Genomic DNA, 17,159 nt, shown 5'->3' with positions numbered 1-17,159 from the left:
ACACCACCTGCAGGAAAGGAAGTGGGGTTCTCACACGGCTGGTTTGGAAAGCTGTCCGGCAATGTCTAGGAAGTTAAGCACCTGCGTCCCAGCCGCTCACGCCAGACAGCTGACACACGAAGGACGCGGGCACAAACGTTACGGCAGCTTATTCACAGCAGCAAAAACCTAGAGAAGATCCAGAATGCCCACCAGTGGGGGCACAGAATGCATGTCTCCATTCAGAGGAATACCAGCAGGCAACAGTATAGTGACACACACACAATAACGCGGACGATCTCTGAAACGTTCAACAGGGCAACTGAAGAGTATGTGCCCCGTGACCCCGTTTCTTCAGAGCTGCAGAAAATGCCAAAGTGATCCACGGTGACGGTAGCCTGATCACTGGTGCCAGGGGTCAGCAGGAGGAGGGTCCACTGCACAGAAGCAGAGAAAGCTCTCCAGGGGAGACGGGATACTCGGAATCTTGCCCTGGTGCAGGTGTCATGAGCGTATGTATCTGTCAAAACTCACGGAGGGGCGCCAGGGTGGCTCAGTTGGTTAAGCCTCTGACTCTTGGTTTCAGCTCAGGTCATGGTCTCACGGTTCGGGGGCCTGAGCCCCAAGTCGGGTTCTGTGCTGACAGTGCAGAGCCTGCTTGGGATTCTCTCTCTCTCTCTCTCTGCCCCTCCCTGACTTGTGGTCTCTCCCGCTCAAAATAAATAAACATTACAAAATATTTTAAGAGCTCATGGAAGTATACACTTTAAAGGGGGTACAGCGTATTGTACGTAAATTTTACCTGATAGACTTGATTTAAAAAAACAAACGGTAATCTTGACCAAGCGAGATTTTCTCCTACACGGGAACTTCAGAAGCCAAGATTCGTTGAACCGATCTTCCCCATAGAATGTTTATGATTTGAAATGGGGGCGAGGTGAGGGGAGTTTTGTTTGCTTGGGTAAAAGAAATGATTTCAGCGACGCTTTAAATACAAGGTCCCCTCTATCCCTCACTGACGCGCTGCCCCTGGGTCGGTGGGGACCAGCACGTGTCCAACACGGCCTCGGTCCACGGAGGCAGCGCACTCCGGCCGAGCAGGGAAACCCACCCCAGAGCACCGCTCGATCCACGCCGACGGCAGCGCCTCTTCAGGAGGTGGCGTCTCGGGCGCCGTGGAGCGTGGGCAGCCCACATCACCCAGCTGCCAAGGCGGCTTAAAACCCGGTTCCGCAGGGGGGGCTGGGGCCAGGGGCCGTAAGCACAAATGAATACCCGGGCTTCCTTCTCTGTCTCTCGGTCAGTAGGAAATAAAGAATACACCTTCAGCTAAATGAGAGCTGAAGTGTACTGGAGGAATGCTATAAATTATATGCAGGCCACCAAATAAAATTCAATTTTCAGGTAATGTGAAGGTGTAATGCGTCTGGAGAAGCTGTTTTGCATATCACACCAGACAGCAGGTAATAAGGAGGGAGGCCGGGTTCGCGACTGATCTGTCACAGGGCCGCCGCGATTGTCCCAGTCCCTCCCTCCTCTAATCACACGATTGCAGTGTTGATTCAGAACACCGCGGCCCATGAAAAATGTCACCGTTCTGTCGATGGCGCGGATCTGCTGGCAATTCCGGCGAGCAGCCGCTGCACATGAAGGTGATAAGGCGCTCTATCCTGCCATGCTCAGCAGGTTTCTCGTTTCCTCCTGCAATTACACATCAAACTGTTTTAGCTTCACACGCTCTGGCACTATAAATGGCCTCGAGGCAGAAGGCCGCCTGGCGCACTGAGGAGCGGGCTTCAAAGCCGAGTGCAGACTCCCGATCCGGGGAGGCTCTCCACACCCTCTCGGCCCCTTCCCTGCGTGCACACACCCACTCTGCAGAGCCCTGAAGACATGCCCCAGAAATCATCCTCTCATTATCTCTGTGTAGTCCAATTAACAGAGGGCTCGGGGAAACATTATTAAGTGTCAGTGCAGGAGACAGGGCCCCAACGGAACTGGAGCGCACTTCACGCCCTGGCCTCTCCAGCGTGGTCCACGGTCTAGCAGAGCAGCACGTCCTGGGAGCCTGTTAGAAATCCAGCGTCCCAAGATCCCTCGGGGACCTGCTGACTCATAATCTCTAGAGGTGGGGCCAGGAATCTATATTGATGGGGCATCTCCAGGTAGGAAGCCCAGCCCCAAGCTATAATCATTCAAGCCTGCCTGTATCCCTGGTGCTTTTCTCAGGAATCACTTACCTGGTCTCTGATCAGACACCACACAGGCTCAGAGGGGGTCTTCATAGGGCATACTTTTTGGAAATTCTATTCATCTACCCACCCATTCATCCATCCATCCATCCATCCATCCATCCATCCAGACATCCACTCGTCCATCAATTCACGCATCTATCTATCCATCCACCCATCCAAACATCCAACCATCCATCCACCCACCCATCCATCCATCCACCCATCCATTCACCCAACCATTCATCCATCCATCCATCCACCCACCATCCATCCATCCATCCATCCATCCACCCACCCACCCACTCACCCATCCATCCATCCATCCATCCATCCATCCATCCATCCATCCAACAAACAGATACTGGGCACTGCCTCATACTGGAAACACAGGGATGAGAAGCTGTCCCGGGTGCTGAGCTCTGTATGTATCAAGCACATAGCTGGCCTTAAACAAACTGACACCTTCATTACTAGGAGAGGCAAGAGAGCCTGACGGCTGGAGTACATGTGGGTGCTAGAGGCTGGGAATGCTGCTTCTGCAACTGACCAGCTGTGTGACTCTGGGAAGCAGGATAGTCTCTCCGAGGCTCAACTGTGTTGGGTCTGTGAGATGGAGATAATAATGGTCTCTGCCTTGAGGGCTGTTTGTAAAGATTAAATGAGTTAATAAATGGAGACCAGCATCTGGAAAGAGGAGTCAAACATAAGTGGCCACTATCATCATCATGTTATTGTCACCCCCGAGAACAAGGAACCCACAATCTGGAAAATGCAAACAAGTACATTATAATTTCTTTCGAAGGGATAGAAAAATACGGACTGAGAACAGGGGAGGAATAGACCTGTCTATGTAGGACTGTCCCCAGGACATAGTAAACAATCTTCCTCATTCATTTACTCTCTGTCTCTCTCTCTCTGTCCCCACCTACCCTCCTGCCCATCCATCATCCACCTACTCAGCTAAGATTAATATTACGGTATACATATGGCAACATGTACAAATCACAAGTGCACAGCTTGATGGGTTTTCAAAGTGAGCACCCCCAGCATGTGGCCAGTGTCCAGATTGGACTGAGAACATCGCCAGGACCAGAGAAGCCGCTCTCATGCCCCAACCCAGCGCCCACCTCCAAAGGCGACCACTCCTCTGCCTTCAGTTGACATCCGATCTGTGATGGTCACCTTTGGTGTGCATTCTTCAGGAGGCTGGATAGTATTCCGCTGTACAGATGTCTCATGATCTACTTATATATTCTATTATTGATGTCTCGATGGTTTCTAGTTTGGGGGACATAACGGGTGACGTGGTTAAGACATTCCTGCGTTTGTCTCCTGGTGCCCATCTGTATGCGTCCCGTTAGGGATCTGTCTTACGGTGGAGCTACCGGGACACAGGACACACCCACATTCAGCTTTGGCGGGAACTGCTGACACTTTTCCTAGCGGTCGGGCCAGTGTCCATCCCGCCACCAGCATCCCAGGAGCTGCTCCATGGCTCCCCTTTAGGGGACTTGGAATAGCCTGTCTTCTCGGCATTGAGAATCAACGTACCACATGCCTTCCCACTCCGTGCCCTTTCTCAGCCCCCGCAGGTGCTTTCTGCCCAGTGTCTCCTCTCGCCCGAGTGTCTCCTCCATCACAGCCTGAAGGTCAGCACCCACTCCAGCGACCGTGCCCCCCCGTGAGACCTCTGTGCCCTGTAGGTCTCTTTTCTCTGGGATTTTGGCCTCTCAAGTCCTAGCTGCCTTGGGTGTTTTCTGGTGTTTTCGAGTCTTTCCTTCTTCCTCTGTTTTTCCCTTGTCCCTCCCCCCTCCCTCCTATCTACACAGGGCAGCCATTGGTTCCAGACCAGTCTGAAACCACCCACTCTGCCCCACTGAAACTAGAGGTTCCGGTCGGCATGTGTCGACAGATAGATGGCCTGGCGGGGCCATCCTGGCGGGGGACAGCTGCTGGCAGAGACGTGAATAATGACTGTCATGAAAATCGGGGGTCTGGAGGTGGCATTGTGGGCAGAAGACAGAGCAGGGGCTGCAGGCCCCCGGGGCTCCAAGTGCGTGCTCCTGCTCGGGAAACGGGAAGAAGGCGCTTTGTTGTGGTGGAGAATGAATGGTGTGCAGGGGAAGAAAGGGTGCGGGAAGGTGACACGGCCAAAACGACCTCGGCTGGGGGACAGTTCTGATGAACGCAGGGTGGCGGGAGGTGGAGACTCAGAGAAGATGGCGTTCTGGTTTCTCGAAACAGAACCTGAAGCCCCTGCAGGAAAACGACTCACGCTCCTGGCCTTGGACGTGTGTGTGCTGGAAATGCAACACAGCCTCTACCCTGGCCCACCGAGAAACGGGCCGCCGAGCCCCATCCGCGCGCGACAGGGCCCCGCCGATCAGGGTCAGCCGTCCATGCGCAGGATGGCGCCCCTCACATGCTCAGAGCCCGTGGTCTCTGCAGCGCTGGGGACACGGAGCCACAAGGAAGGGCTCAGCAAACACGCGTGCATCAGCCTCCGTGTTTAAACACGCAGCGGGGGAGGGAGGGGAGGGTGGGTGATGGGCATTGAGGAGGGCACCTTTTGGGATGAGCACTGGGTGTTGTATGGAAACCAGTTTGACAATAAATTTCATATATTGGAAAAAAAATTAAAAAAAAAAAAACACGCAGCAGGGAGCCACGCTCTTGGCTTCAAGGTCGTTTTTAATTAACTGCTTGTTCCAAAGACGCCAGCCTGCAAATCACTTTCTGACTCCTCTCCTCCCTCATTAGACCCTGAGTTGCTGTCCTACACGCGCTGCTCACTTGAGTGGTAAGTGAGTGACACAAACATTGTGAAAGAAAACACCACCTACCGGGAACACGATACGCGATTACAGAAAAATTAGCAACAATTAGCCCGGACTCCGCGCTCGTGTTCCATAAAAGGTCACAAGCAAGAAGTTTGCTTAGAGGAACATCCTGAGTGTCCAAATGGAGCCCATACACCCCGTGCTCCTGAGACAACCTGCGAAGACAGCACGGAGGGAAACACGGCCTCAAGGGTCTCCGGGAGTTGCCGTGACCGGTGCCCTCTGCCACGTGCACTGGCGCCCACGGCCCAGGTCCCCTTGACCACGAGGCACCGCTGTGGTCTCAGTGTCCAGGACCCTCCTGCCCCACACGCCCACGCCACGGCACCACCAGCATTTCTACAGCAATCACGACTGGGGGCTATGAGTCACACACATACACACACACACACACACACACACACACACACACAGACCGGGGACGGACGGGAGGGGGCGACGGGGGCGGCCAGAAGGCCAACGATTCCTGCAGCCTTTGACGCTCAGAGCCGAGAACCCGACCCGAGATTCCACCGTTTTCCACGAAGAACCGCGGAGTCCACCCTGCCCCCCATCCTACCAACGCCGTGTGAGCGTGCGCTCCCTGAACTTAGCCACATGACAACGTGCGTGTGGGTCCCAGATAACACGCTACAGCACGTTAACGCCACTCGCTGTAACTTTCCTGTGTTTCTCATCTTTCATATACGAAGCCAGGGTATTTTCCAAGCAAAACCGCTATCGTAATCAGCCCGATTAAAACACCTGCTGTCAAAAACGGAGATTATTCCTTCACCTGCCAGATTAAAAAAAACAAACCAAAACGAGCCATCTCCACTAAATACATTATGCATTCCTCTGTCCTATTTATTTCATCGCTTTCCCCCCCGTAACACGAACACCTCTTCATCACTTTTTAAACAGCAAAGACTGCAGAGTAAACCCCGCAGGGTCTCTCTCCAGATGGACCGTTGCTAATTGCGGTGTGGTTTCGCCGCATTAGCGCAGAGCGGATGCGCACAGGCTTCGGTTCTAGGGATGGCCCAAGGCCACCGATGACATCAGCGGCTGACGTCTCCGCCTGGGCAGTGCCCCTGCGCTGGAACAGGGAGGCTTCCTGAGGCTCGTTGGACGGCCCTTCTGGAAGGCATGGACCCCCACCTCACCTCCCAGCAATCACCGCAGCGTCGACCCTGGTCAGCCGGTCCCTCCTCCCTGGCTTGGCCTCGAGGACCACGTCCCACTCAGGTGCCGGCTGCAGACCTGGATTCTGCTTCCTGCCCTGTGTTCACCCGGGAGCCCCCATCCCCGGTCCTGAGGCTCCCTGAGCTGCTCCCTGCCCCGTCCTGGGTGCTCCACCCAGGCCCTCGCTGACCCTCCCTCGGCAGACCCCCCCCCCCCCGAGTGCCCAAAGCGGGCTGCTCGGGGTTCAGCGCGGGATGTTTTCCCAGCCGCCCTCCTCCAGCCCCTCACCTGCCCGCAGTGAGCGTGGCGCTCAAGGGACAGGTGTGCCGCCCGTCCGCGGGGGCTGGCGCGAGCTCCGCTCTGCGGTCCAGGCGTTGCAGACCTCACTGTAAGACGGGGCTGCCTGCAGGACCACAGGGACGGCTGAGGGTCCGGCCGAACCGTGTGCTGGGTGTCCCCTCCCAGCCAGCCCTCCGGAAAAGCAAGACAGCAATGGCTCCCATCACGGTAGACGGCTTCTGAGCTCCGGATGATGGGAAGAAGGGGCCGTACTCTTGCTGGCGGCGGCTCTCGGGGATGCTGTGCTCACATCTGTCCGCACCTCGGGCTGGGGCAGCACGATCGCCCTTCATCCTCGCTGTGTGCACACCTCACGTGCGCATGGACATCCGGGTCGTTCCCAACTCTGGACCGCCGCGAACCTTCTAGAACATGGCTTTGAGGCACACCGTGCCCTTCTGTAGGGTGTAATCCTACGAGGGGAGCAGCTGGGCCGCAGGGAATGCATGAGCAGCTCTAAAAGACCTGCCGTGTGGTCTCCTGAAATGATTGGGGCTGTTTATTTTATCTTTGGTGCCCCCCCCCCCCGCCCTGGCAAAAATCACTGTAAACAGAAGCAGCAGTGAGACTTTCATCGTCTCATCACGTCCCACGCGGGGCCGGCTGCCCTGCACTCTGGTGCTGTCGGGACAGAGGTGACACCTCTCCCTGCTGAGACCTCTCATTCCACAGTTCTGGCGATGACGTCATGCCTCCAGAGTGAGGGGGCACCTGCACACAGTCACGGCCTCCCCTCTGGCTCTCACCCCCTTTCAGCTCCAGCCCCACCAGGCCTGGTCCTGACCCTGCCCTGCTGGGTCCTCCGTGCAGGGGGAGGGGCTGACTGCAGAGGGAGGCTTTTTCTCAGAGACCGGGATTCCCGTGGCCGCCCGCGCTCCTGTGGCCCGCGCTGGCCGAGGCTGGTGCTCCTGGACTGGGCGTCAGACGCTCCTGGGTTAGTGCCCGGAACCTCCTCTCCAGCAGTGGGTCTGGACAACTCTTCACCTGTCTACGCTCTCTGGTAAAATGGGGCCCAGCGACACCCCCTCGGAGGGCCATGGTTAGAATGTGAGAATACACAGGCTTTGCCAACAGCCTTCAGCCTGTGCCTCCTGCACGGGTGCCTGTCGTGAAGCTATGGACAGTCATGTCCTCACCATGGGGACGGGTGACACCGTGGCCGTGTAATTCAGAGCCCGGCGATGGCACGCGTGTGGAGAACACACAGTAGGGCATCGGTCGGGCACAGGGTGACCCTTCAGCTGAATCAGCCAGAAAAGAGAAAGTGCTCATGCGTAGAAGGAACAGGATGGCAAGGGCCCAGAGGGATGAGCCTTGGCGCGGGGGGAGAGGGACAGCCAGGACGGCCCAAGTGAAGCAGAAGCAAGGACACCAGGAGGGGAGCCCAGGGGTCAGCAGGGCCACACGTGTGTGGCTGGGAACCGTCGACATCCCTGGGCTGAGCGCGCCCCTCCCTTGGCGCTGCGCTGGGCCCCGTGAACAGCCATCCGCCGACGCGCAGTCTGGGATGTCTCCTTCATCTCAACGGCCCCCGGGTCTTCACGTCCCCCGGGTTTGGGCTCCAAGGCACCGCTGACCAGTCTAGGCTGTACCAGTTATGAGGCAGGAGGCCCTAAGGGCCCCAGCGAGGACCGTCGGGGAGGCCGTCATCAGGGCACAAGAGAAATCAGAAGTCGACAGGCGAGGGCAAGAACCGACCCACAAGGTGCTGCCCTCTGGGCACAAGGTGGCCTCGGCTGTACCTGCCACGGGGGACGGTGGTCCAAGCTCAAGGCACTTCTGTACTGAGCCCTCGCTGTGGCCAGCAGCCCCGCCAAGCTGCGTGCGAGGTCCTTCTCCGGCGACAAAGTGTGGATCCACTGCGGGGGACTGAATGGTGCTCCCCCCAAAACACAGGTCCCCTGGGACTGTGAGCGTGACCTCGTTCGTTAAAAGGGTCTTGGCAGATGTAATTAAGGATATGGGCCCTCGATGAAATAGGGCCCTGGATCCAGGGACAGGAGAAGAGACAGGGAGGAGGCACACACGACCCACAGAGAGGCCACGTGATGGCTGAGCAGAGACGGGGCGTTAGGACACCGAGGGTGCTGGCGGGGCAGAGAGCAGAGCACGGCCTCTCCCTCGCCACCCGCACAAGGAGCCAGCCCGCCGACACCACGACCCCAGCCTCCGGGCTCCCAGACCGTGGGGAACCACATTCGGTTGCTCTGAGCCCCCGGCGGCCCATCCTTACAGCAACGGGGCCAGTGACACACACATACATGGTCTCACTTGGCTGTCACACGCGTCTGTTCTTGGCCCACTTTATAGACGGGAAATCAGAGGTTCAGGGAACCTGACCGGGGTCATCTAATAACCTCTCCTAGTTAAAAAAGAAAAAAAAAAAAAAGCCAGGGGGCACCTGGGGGGCTCAGTCGTTGAGCCTCTGACTTTGGTTTAGGTCATGATCTCACGGTTCTTGAGTTCAAGCCCCACGTCGGGCTCTGTGCCGACAGCTCGGAGCCTAGAGTCTGTTTCAGATTCTGTGTCTCCCTCTCTCTCTGCCTCTCCCCTGCTTGCACTCTGCCTCTCTCTCTCTCAAAAGTAAATAAATGTTAAAAAAATTTTAAATGCCAGGGTTTAAGCTTGAACCGTGATGTTCACTTCAGTCTGATGCCTACGATAGGCCTCGAGACCAAACGGTCAGTAAGAAGCCAACGGCATCTTCATTTTCCTGATCGGCATTTACTATTTCACAGCAAAACAGCAGAAGCAGGTGAGTTCTCCGTGTGCTCTGTGAGCGGACGCGGCTCCCTTCTGCACACGTCTCGAGGGCCAAGCACAGCCCCGCGAACAGACAGACGTGTGCGGACAGGAAACCCAATGGATCGATGGTGTTCTTTCCCCACAAGTTTTGACTGTGAAGACGGCCTGGCTGCCAGAAGCTCTGTGCACAGGAAGGTAACACCCCCGACCTGGGTCTGGCCTCTGGGGCCCAGTCAGCTGGATGCCGGTGCCACTGTCCTGCCCCTGCCCTCCCTGTGCAGCTCTGGTTGTTTACTGGGGTCTGCAGATCGGTCATTCTGAGCCACAAACAGCTAGAGAGTTCTCCCAAATCTCCGCGCTACTTATCAATAGACAAACACCAGCCGGAGATGGGCTGGGGTGTGTTGACAGTTGTTGATGATAATCAACTCAGGAGGGAAAATGTTCTGCTGGCCTGACTCCTTGCACCGGAAGGTGCTATGCACACTGGCGATATTTTTAGAGGTAGCACCTGGCACTTCGACGTGGGGCCCACACCCCACAGCTGGCTCAAGGTGGAAGAAACAACCTCAGCAGATTTGCAGGTACAGAGAGAGGGAGGGAGGGAGGGAGGGAGGGGGGAGAGGTAGAGACAGAGAGGGAGGGAGAGAGGGAGGAGAAAGGGGAGGGGTAGGAGGAGAGGGGGGATGGGCAGAGAAATAGAGAGGGAGGGGGAGTGAGGGAGGGGAGAGGAGGAGGGGGGAAGAAGGGGGAGAGATAGGGAGAGAGATAAAGAGGGAGGGGGAGAAGGAGGGAAGAGCAAGACAGGGGAAGGGGAGGGGTGAAAGACAGGGAGGGAGATAGAGGGAGGGGGAGGCAGGGGAGGAGGTGGAGGGAGGCAGGGGAGGAGGTGGAGGGAGAACACAGGAGACTTAGTGTCTTTGGATACCTGGACGGTGTGGCCCCTGACAGAGGGCTTTTCCTATAAAGGAGACAGGCCACAGGATCTGGGTCTCATCTGAAAGGCCCCTGGTCAGCTCCGAGGGCCACGCTGTTTACCGAGAACTAAGGTCAGGCCGGTCCTGCTGTATTCTGAGCGAGTGTTTGCACACACCTCCCCAGAGCAGCCCCTCCTTGGGTCCACGGTCATGTCCATCCAACACCTGGGCCAACCACCCCCCACATGCACCCCTATGATTGTGTACAGACATCCAACGCTTCCCAAGGGCAGGGAGTCAGGAAAACACTGTCCAAAGACTTTATCGCTTCAAAAAGACTGCCTTTTATTAAAAAGCATAAGCCCCCAGTCCCCAAAATGGCACTCGGTAAACTTTCCGTCCAACATCCATTCATGATAAAAACTCTCCACGAAGTGGGTGTAGACAGGACGCACTTCCGCACAACAGAGGCCACAGCCACCATCATGCTCGCGGCTGGCAGACGGGGAGCTCTCCCCGAAGATCAGGAATGAGACAAGGGGCCCACTCCCCCCATTCCCCTGCACACAGCGCCCCAAGTCCTCGCCCGAGCAAGCAGGCAAGAGAAAGAAATAACAGGCATCCAAAGCGGGAAAGAGGATGTAAAACTGTCTCTGTTAGCACATGACATGAAATTGTACCTGGAAACACTAAAGACTCCATCAGAAGACTTCGAATAAACGAGTCCAGTCAAGTTGCAGAATACAAAATCAATGCGCAAAACTATCTGTTGTGTTTCTACATACGGATAACGAACCATCAGAAAGAGAAATTGAGGAAACTATCCCATTCACGATTGCATCAAAATGAATAAAACAGCTGCTAATAAAAAAGCGCCGAAAATCACGAGGTATCCGTGAAAGAAATGGAAGGCGACACACACGAATGGAGAGACGCTCCATGCTCCTGGACTGGAAGAGTAAAGACCGTTACAATGTCCAGCCCGCCCAAAGCAACCCACAGGTCAGTACAATCCTTCTCAAAGCCCAATGGCATTGTTCACAGAACTAGAAAAAGCAATCCTAAAGTCTGTATGAAACCAAAAAGGACCCCAAACACATGGTGTGGACAAGTCTGGACGGCCTCATGCAAGAGTGTGAACCTGGTCCCCTCTCTTACACCACCCACAGAAATCAACTCCAAGGAGATTACAGACTTGAACATAAGACTTGAAAACATGAAACTCCTAGAAGTCAACACATACGGTAAGCTCTCTGACATCAGTTTTAGCAATAAGTTTTTTGATTTGTCAGCAAAAGCGAAAAGGAACAAGTGGGGGGCTCAGTCGGTTAAGTGTCCAACCCTTGATTTCGGCTCAGGTCATGATCTCCCTGTACATGGGATCAAGCCCCGCATCGGGCTCTGTGCGGACGGCACGGAGCCTGCTTCGGGTTCTCTCTCTCTATCCCTCTCTTCCTGCCCCTTTCCCCAATAAATAAACTTAAACAAATAAGCAAGTGGGAGCACATCGAACTAAAAAGCTTCTGCACAGCAAAGGAAACCATTAACAACATGAAAAGACAACCTGCAGAATAGGAGAGAATATCTGCAAACCATCTGATAAGGGGCTAAGATCCAAAATATGTAAAGAACTCCTGCAACTCAATAGCAGAAAACCACAAACAATCCAATTTAAAAATGGGCAGAGGAAGGGGGCGCCTGGGTGGCTCAGTTGGTTAGGCGTCTGACTCCGGGTTTTGGCTCAGCTCATGACCTCACAGGTCATGGGTTCAAGCCCCACATCGGGCTGTGCACCGGCAGTGCAGAGCCCGCTTGAGATTCTCTCGCTCTTCCTGTGTCTCCGCCCCTCCCCTGCTCATGCTCGCTTTCTCTTCCTTTCAAAATAAGTAAATAAACTTAAAAAAAAATTAAAAGGCGGGCAGAGGGTCTGAATCGATGTTTTTCTAAGGAAGATATGTAGGTGGCTAACAGGTATATGAAAATATGCTCCACACCGCCCCTCATCAGAAATGCAAATCACAACCACGACGAGATCCCGCCTCACCCCTGTCACAAGGACCATCAAGAAGAAGACCGCACGTAACTAATGCTGGGGAGGGTGTGGAGAGAAGGGAGCCCCGTTCCCGCTGGTGGGAATGCAAGTTGTTGCGGCCACGACAGAGAGCAGGACGGCAGTTCCTCAAAAGATTACAATGGAACGACCATATGATCCGGCAATCCCACTTCTTCGTATACATCCCAAAGAGTGAAAACAGAATCTCAGAGAAATACCTGCTCTCCCATGTTTGGTGCGGCCTTATGCACAACAGCCTGGCGCCCCGCATCACATAAATGGGTCTGACCATGCGTAGAGTAAGATTCAGCCCGAAAAAGGAAGGGCGTGCCGACAGCTGCTACCACGGGGGTGAACCTTGAGGACACTACTCTGAGGGAAGTGAGCCAGTCCCAAAAGAACAAATACTGTGCGAGCCCGCTTACACAAGGGACATAGAGCCGTCACATTCACTTGGACAGAAGGTCGGATGGTGGCTGCCAGTGGGGGTGGGGGAGGGAGGGAGAACTGGTGTTTCATGAGGACAGAATTTCATCTTGGGAAGATGAAGAGGTTCTGGAGATGGACAGTGGGGACGGCTGCCCAACAGTGTGAATGTTCTCCGTGCCACAGAGCCTGCACTGAAAAATGGTTAAGATGGAGAATTCTATGTCATGTGCATTGACCGCATTAAAAATCATCCTCAATGGGGCGCCTGGGTGGCGCAGTCGGTTAAGCGTCCGACTTCAGCCAGGTCACGATCTCGCGGTCCGTGAGTTCGTGCCCCGCGTCGGGCTCTGGGCTGATGGCTCAGAGCCTGGAGCCTGTTTCCGATTCTGTGCCTCCCTCTCTCTCTGCCCCTCCCCCGTTCATGCTCTGTCTCTCTCTGTCCCAAAAAATAAATAAACGTTGAAAAAAAAAATTAAAAAAAAAATCATCCTCAACTTTTTCTTTATACCTTTTCTAATGTGTTTTTTTTTTTAAGTTTGTTTAAGAGAGACAGAGACAGCACGGGGGGAGGGGGGGGAGGAGCAGAGAGAGAAGTAGAGAGAGAGAATCCCAAGCAGGCTCCACACTGTCAGTGCAGAGCCCGACGTGGGGCTTGAACCCATGAAGCCATGAGATCACAATCTCAGCTGAAGCCAAGAGTCAGACACTCAACTGACCCAGCCGCCCAGGCGCCCCTCGCCTCATCGGGCAGTTCTGCAGGCCTACGTGACGCACACCTCCGTGCCCCAAGGGTTCTGATTCAGCCGGTCTGGGGGTGGGCTGACCGCGTGTCTCCAACGCTTTCTGGGGAGATGTGGATGCCACTGGCCTGGGGATTTGGGGGCCTGGAGTAGCCCCCACTTCCAGATGGAAGTCCTGAAACTTGTGGATGGCAGAGGGCCCAGCCTCTCCCTGGCTGAGCTGGCAGAGCTCGAGGAGGGACACAGGACGTCAGTCCCCACCTGGTCTCGGCTGCTGGAAGACACCTGAGCACTGGGTGCAGGTGCGATGGGCGTGGTCTCCTGCTGGGAGACCTTCGTTGATGGGGCGTTGGGTCCAGCCCGGCCGCCCAGCCTCATTTCCACAAGGAGGTGAGTCGACTTCAGCAGGAGGCCAGCAACCGGCTTTCCGAAGGGCTTCAAGTTCCTCTCCTGCTGGGGAAACCGCCCGACTGCGGCTCTGCTCGGAATTCCGATCCTGGGAACCGACACTCCCTTCTGCCGCTTGCTCCCGCGCTCGCAAGGACCATCATCAACAGCGCTGCCAGGAGGACCACGAAGAAGCACAAGGATGCCGTGGGGCTCCGTTCGCTACAGCCTGCTGGCCCCGCGGCAGGACCGGCCTCTGCAGGAGCGCGGGCTACACAGGCAGCCGCAGGCTGGCCGCCCTCCGGAGACGGCCCGGCCCGAGCAGCCTGCGCCGACCGAGGGCGGGGGAGGCGCACCGGCCCTGCCTCTGGCGTGCCCACGGCCCGCTGGCATCAGGGCCTGCCCCCCCCCCCCCCCGCCACCCAGGGCGCGGTGCCTTCACACGCAGGTGACATGTCTGCATTAAGCCGGCCGCTGGGGAGCGTCATGTCAGACTTCTGGCCCCAGGACCTCAGGATGTGGCTGTACGTGGAGACGGCATCTTTTGAGAGGTGAGTACATTTAACGAGGTCACCCGATCCGACAGGCACCTTCACGAGAGATTAGGACAGAGACGGAGGGACAAACACATGAAGATACCGTCCTCCACAAGCCAAGGAGAGAGGCCCCAGGAGAAGGCCTGCCCCCACCTTGACCTCTGACCGCGAGAAATCTCCCAGCTGGAGCCCAGCAGCACAGGAAGGGCTTCCGGGAAGACCCACTTGGACCTGGGGCGCTCACATGGACGTGGGGACCGGGGACAACACCTGTCACAAATGAGGGACCTCGGTGAGAACCTGTGGCAGACAGGCCCTGGCGCCGGGGACGTGCTCAATCAGTGACGACTGGAGCACCGACTGTGCCGGCCACGATCGCACGAGAGCCGCAACATCACGGCAGTGACAGCCACGATGGGGGCTCTGCTGTGACGCGGGCGTGGGGCAGCCTCCATCCGATCCCCGCCGTGGTGCTGTTAGGTCCCCAACCTCCAGGTGAGGACACAGCCTGCCCACAGACCCAGGTTGCTGAGAAAGTGAGGAGAGGCCAGCCCCCTCCCAGCCCAGGTGCTCCCCACCCCGGGGCACGGAGGTCAGGTGCTGTGCTCCCTCTCTTGCTCACCCCCTCGCCCCAGGACCACGGCCTGCGCTGGCAGCTGAGGGGCAGGTTGAACAACTTCGCAGTCGCCTGCAGCCTGGCAGAAGGGAGGCGGGGGGAGGATGCTGTCAGTGGGGGTGCAGGGCAGGCGGGAGGGGCAGGGGGGTCAGCTGCAAAGGAAGGAGGGGGAAGGCGCTTGAGAATGATGGCTTAAAACCATGGTCGACACAGAGGGCACCCTGCATGGAAGTCACGTACAGACAAACAGCCAGGAGCACCGAACCGAGAAGGGGTGGGTTCAACGCAGTCATTCTTAGAGGCAGAGGGGCACTGCCAGCACGCATGCCCTGTCCTTGGGGATCAGGCCCCAGCGTCCCTCTGCCCTGGCTCCCGAGGTTTGGGGGGGGCCTGCCTCTGCCCCTCCAGCTCAAAGGATGTCACAGGGCCCAGGCCTGACCAACCAGAATGTTCTATTTATTTTCTTCTCTTTTCTTGTTATTTTTCTTAAGAGAGAGAGTATGTGAGCAGCCAGGAGGGGCAGAGGGAGAGAGAGAGTATCCAAAGCAGGTTCCATGCCCAGTGTGGAGCCTGATGTGGGACTTGATCCCACAACGACAGGATCATGACCTGAGCTGAAATCAAGAGTCAGATGCTTAACCAACTGAGCCACCCAGGTGTCCCACAGAACATTCCATTTAGAGCCACCGCTTCAAGGGGAAAAGAAGAGGTAGATTAAGCCAAACAGATGCAACCCAAAGCTCTTGCTAGAGCTCCTAGCTAAGAAAAGCTGTTTTGCTGGGTTTGCTGATTCCGTGGACCCTGTCGGAGCTGATAAGGCGGCGGGAGAGGGAGCCAGCCTAGTTCGAGGACACAGTCCTCAGTCCCTGGACGTATCTCTACCAAGACATGCCATGGAAACTTCAGTTATATGAGCCAGTCAATCCCCGCCCCAGCCTTCTCTCTTGTTCTGAAGCCACTTTGAGCTGAGTTGGGAAAACAGGAGGGGCCTCGAATGCCGTGCTAAGGAATCTAGACTTCAGGATTCCAAGCCAGTGGGGCGCCGGTAAACACTGAAAACCGGCTCTCTGGGAAGGACACTAATCTGTAGCATTTGCCAAGTTCCAAGGCCACTCTCAAGCCCCCACACGCCAAGACTGATGGTGCCACTGGGGGCAGACCGCTCAGTTGACTCGGGCAGCAGTCAGGAGCCAGTTCCAGCCATCTTGGGTCATGCCTGGGGGCCCAGATCTCAGCAACATTCACTGAGATTCCCCTTGGTTTGTCTCGGTGTAGATTAGATTGAGACAGACATTCATCTACCTACCAGGATTCAGTAATGAACCAGACACAGGGCAGTCCCAGAGGAGGACATGGCTGCTGCCTGCAGGGGACAGCAGATTGTATCAGTGGCCAAAAGGCATCCTTCATCACTCTCAAGGGCCTGCCATAGCCAGGCACCCCTGCTTTAAGGGTGGGGAGACTGCATTCACCTCTTTCTAGAGGAGGCGGCTCAGTACTCACGGTCCCGCGCTGAGACGTGGCGTGGCCCCCATCGTGGCCCCCCTACAGGACCACGTTGAGGAGTGAGCATGGTGACAGGCGCACGTCCTGCAGGCACCAGCAGATGCCTGGCCTGAGGCTTTTCTGTCCAGCCTGTCCACACCAGCGGGCCGCCTGCCACGCTCTGCCCACGGTGCCGACACATCTCCACCCCCACGCATCCCCCAACGCACACACAGTCCTTCCTTTCTGGCACACATTTGCTCCCTTTATTTTTATTTTTTTGAGCTCCAAACTTTCTCTGTATCAGACAGAGCTCAATGAAATGAGCTGTTCAATGTAGCTGCTGAGCATATGGTGGGCCACATCTAAGGCATGACTGTGGTGGCGTCTTTGAAGTGGGTGACACAGTGCAGCCCAGCTGGTGGCTGAGCCTCCATGTTGATGCTCGGCTGTCTGGCCCTGTGGGACGCTGCCCACTTGAAAACTAATACAAGACAGACAAGGAAGTCTTACTTGAGGTTGTGCCAGCCAGTCATCCAGGCGCCGTCTCTGCTGAGGTTGTTACATTGAGAACGCAGCTTTTCCTTGTGTGAGGGGGTGACTAATGTGGTTCTGAAATCAGACCCCCTAGACGGGCCCCAAGGCGGATGCTTGGGGCGGGGAACTCCTGAGGACACAGCGTGCTTCCGCATTTT

Source organism: Herpailurus yagouaroundi, unplaced genomic scaffold, assembly GCF_014898765.1.
Source record: "Herpailurus yagouaroundi ecotype Mexico unplaced genomic scaffold, PumYag 246, whole genome shotgun sequence".
Lineage (NCBI taxonomy): Eukaryota > Metazoa > Chordata > Mammalia > Carnivora > Felidae > Herpailurus > Herpailurus yagouaroundi.
The sequence above is the reverse complement of the archived record's forward strand: the minus strand, read 5'-3'. Positions refer to the sequence as shown.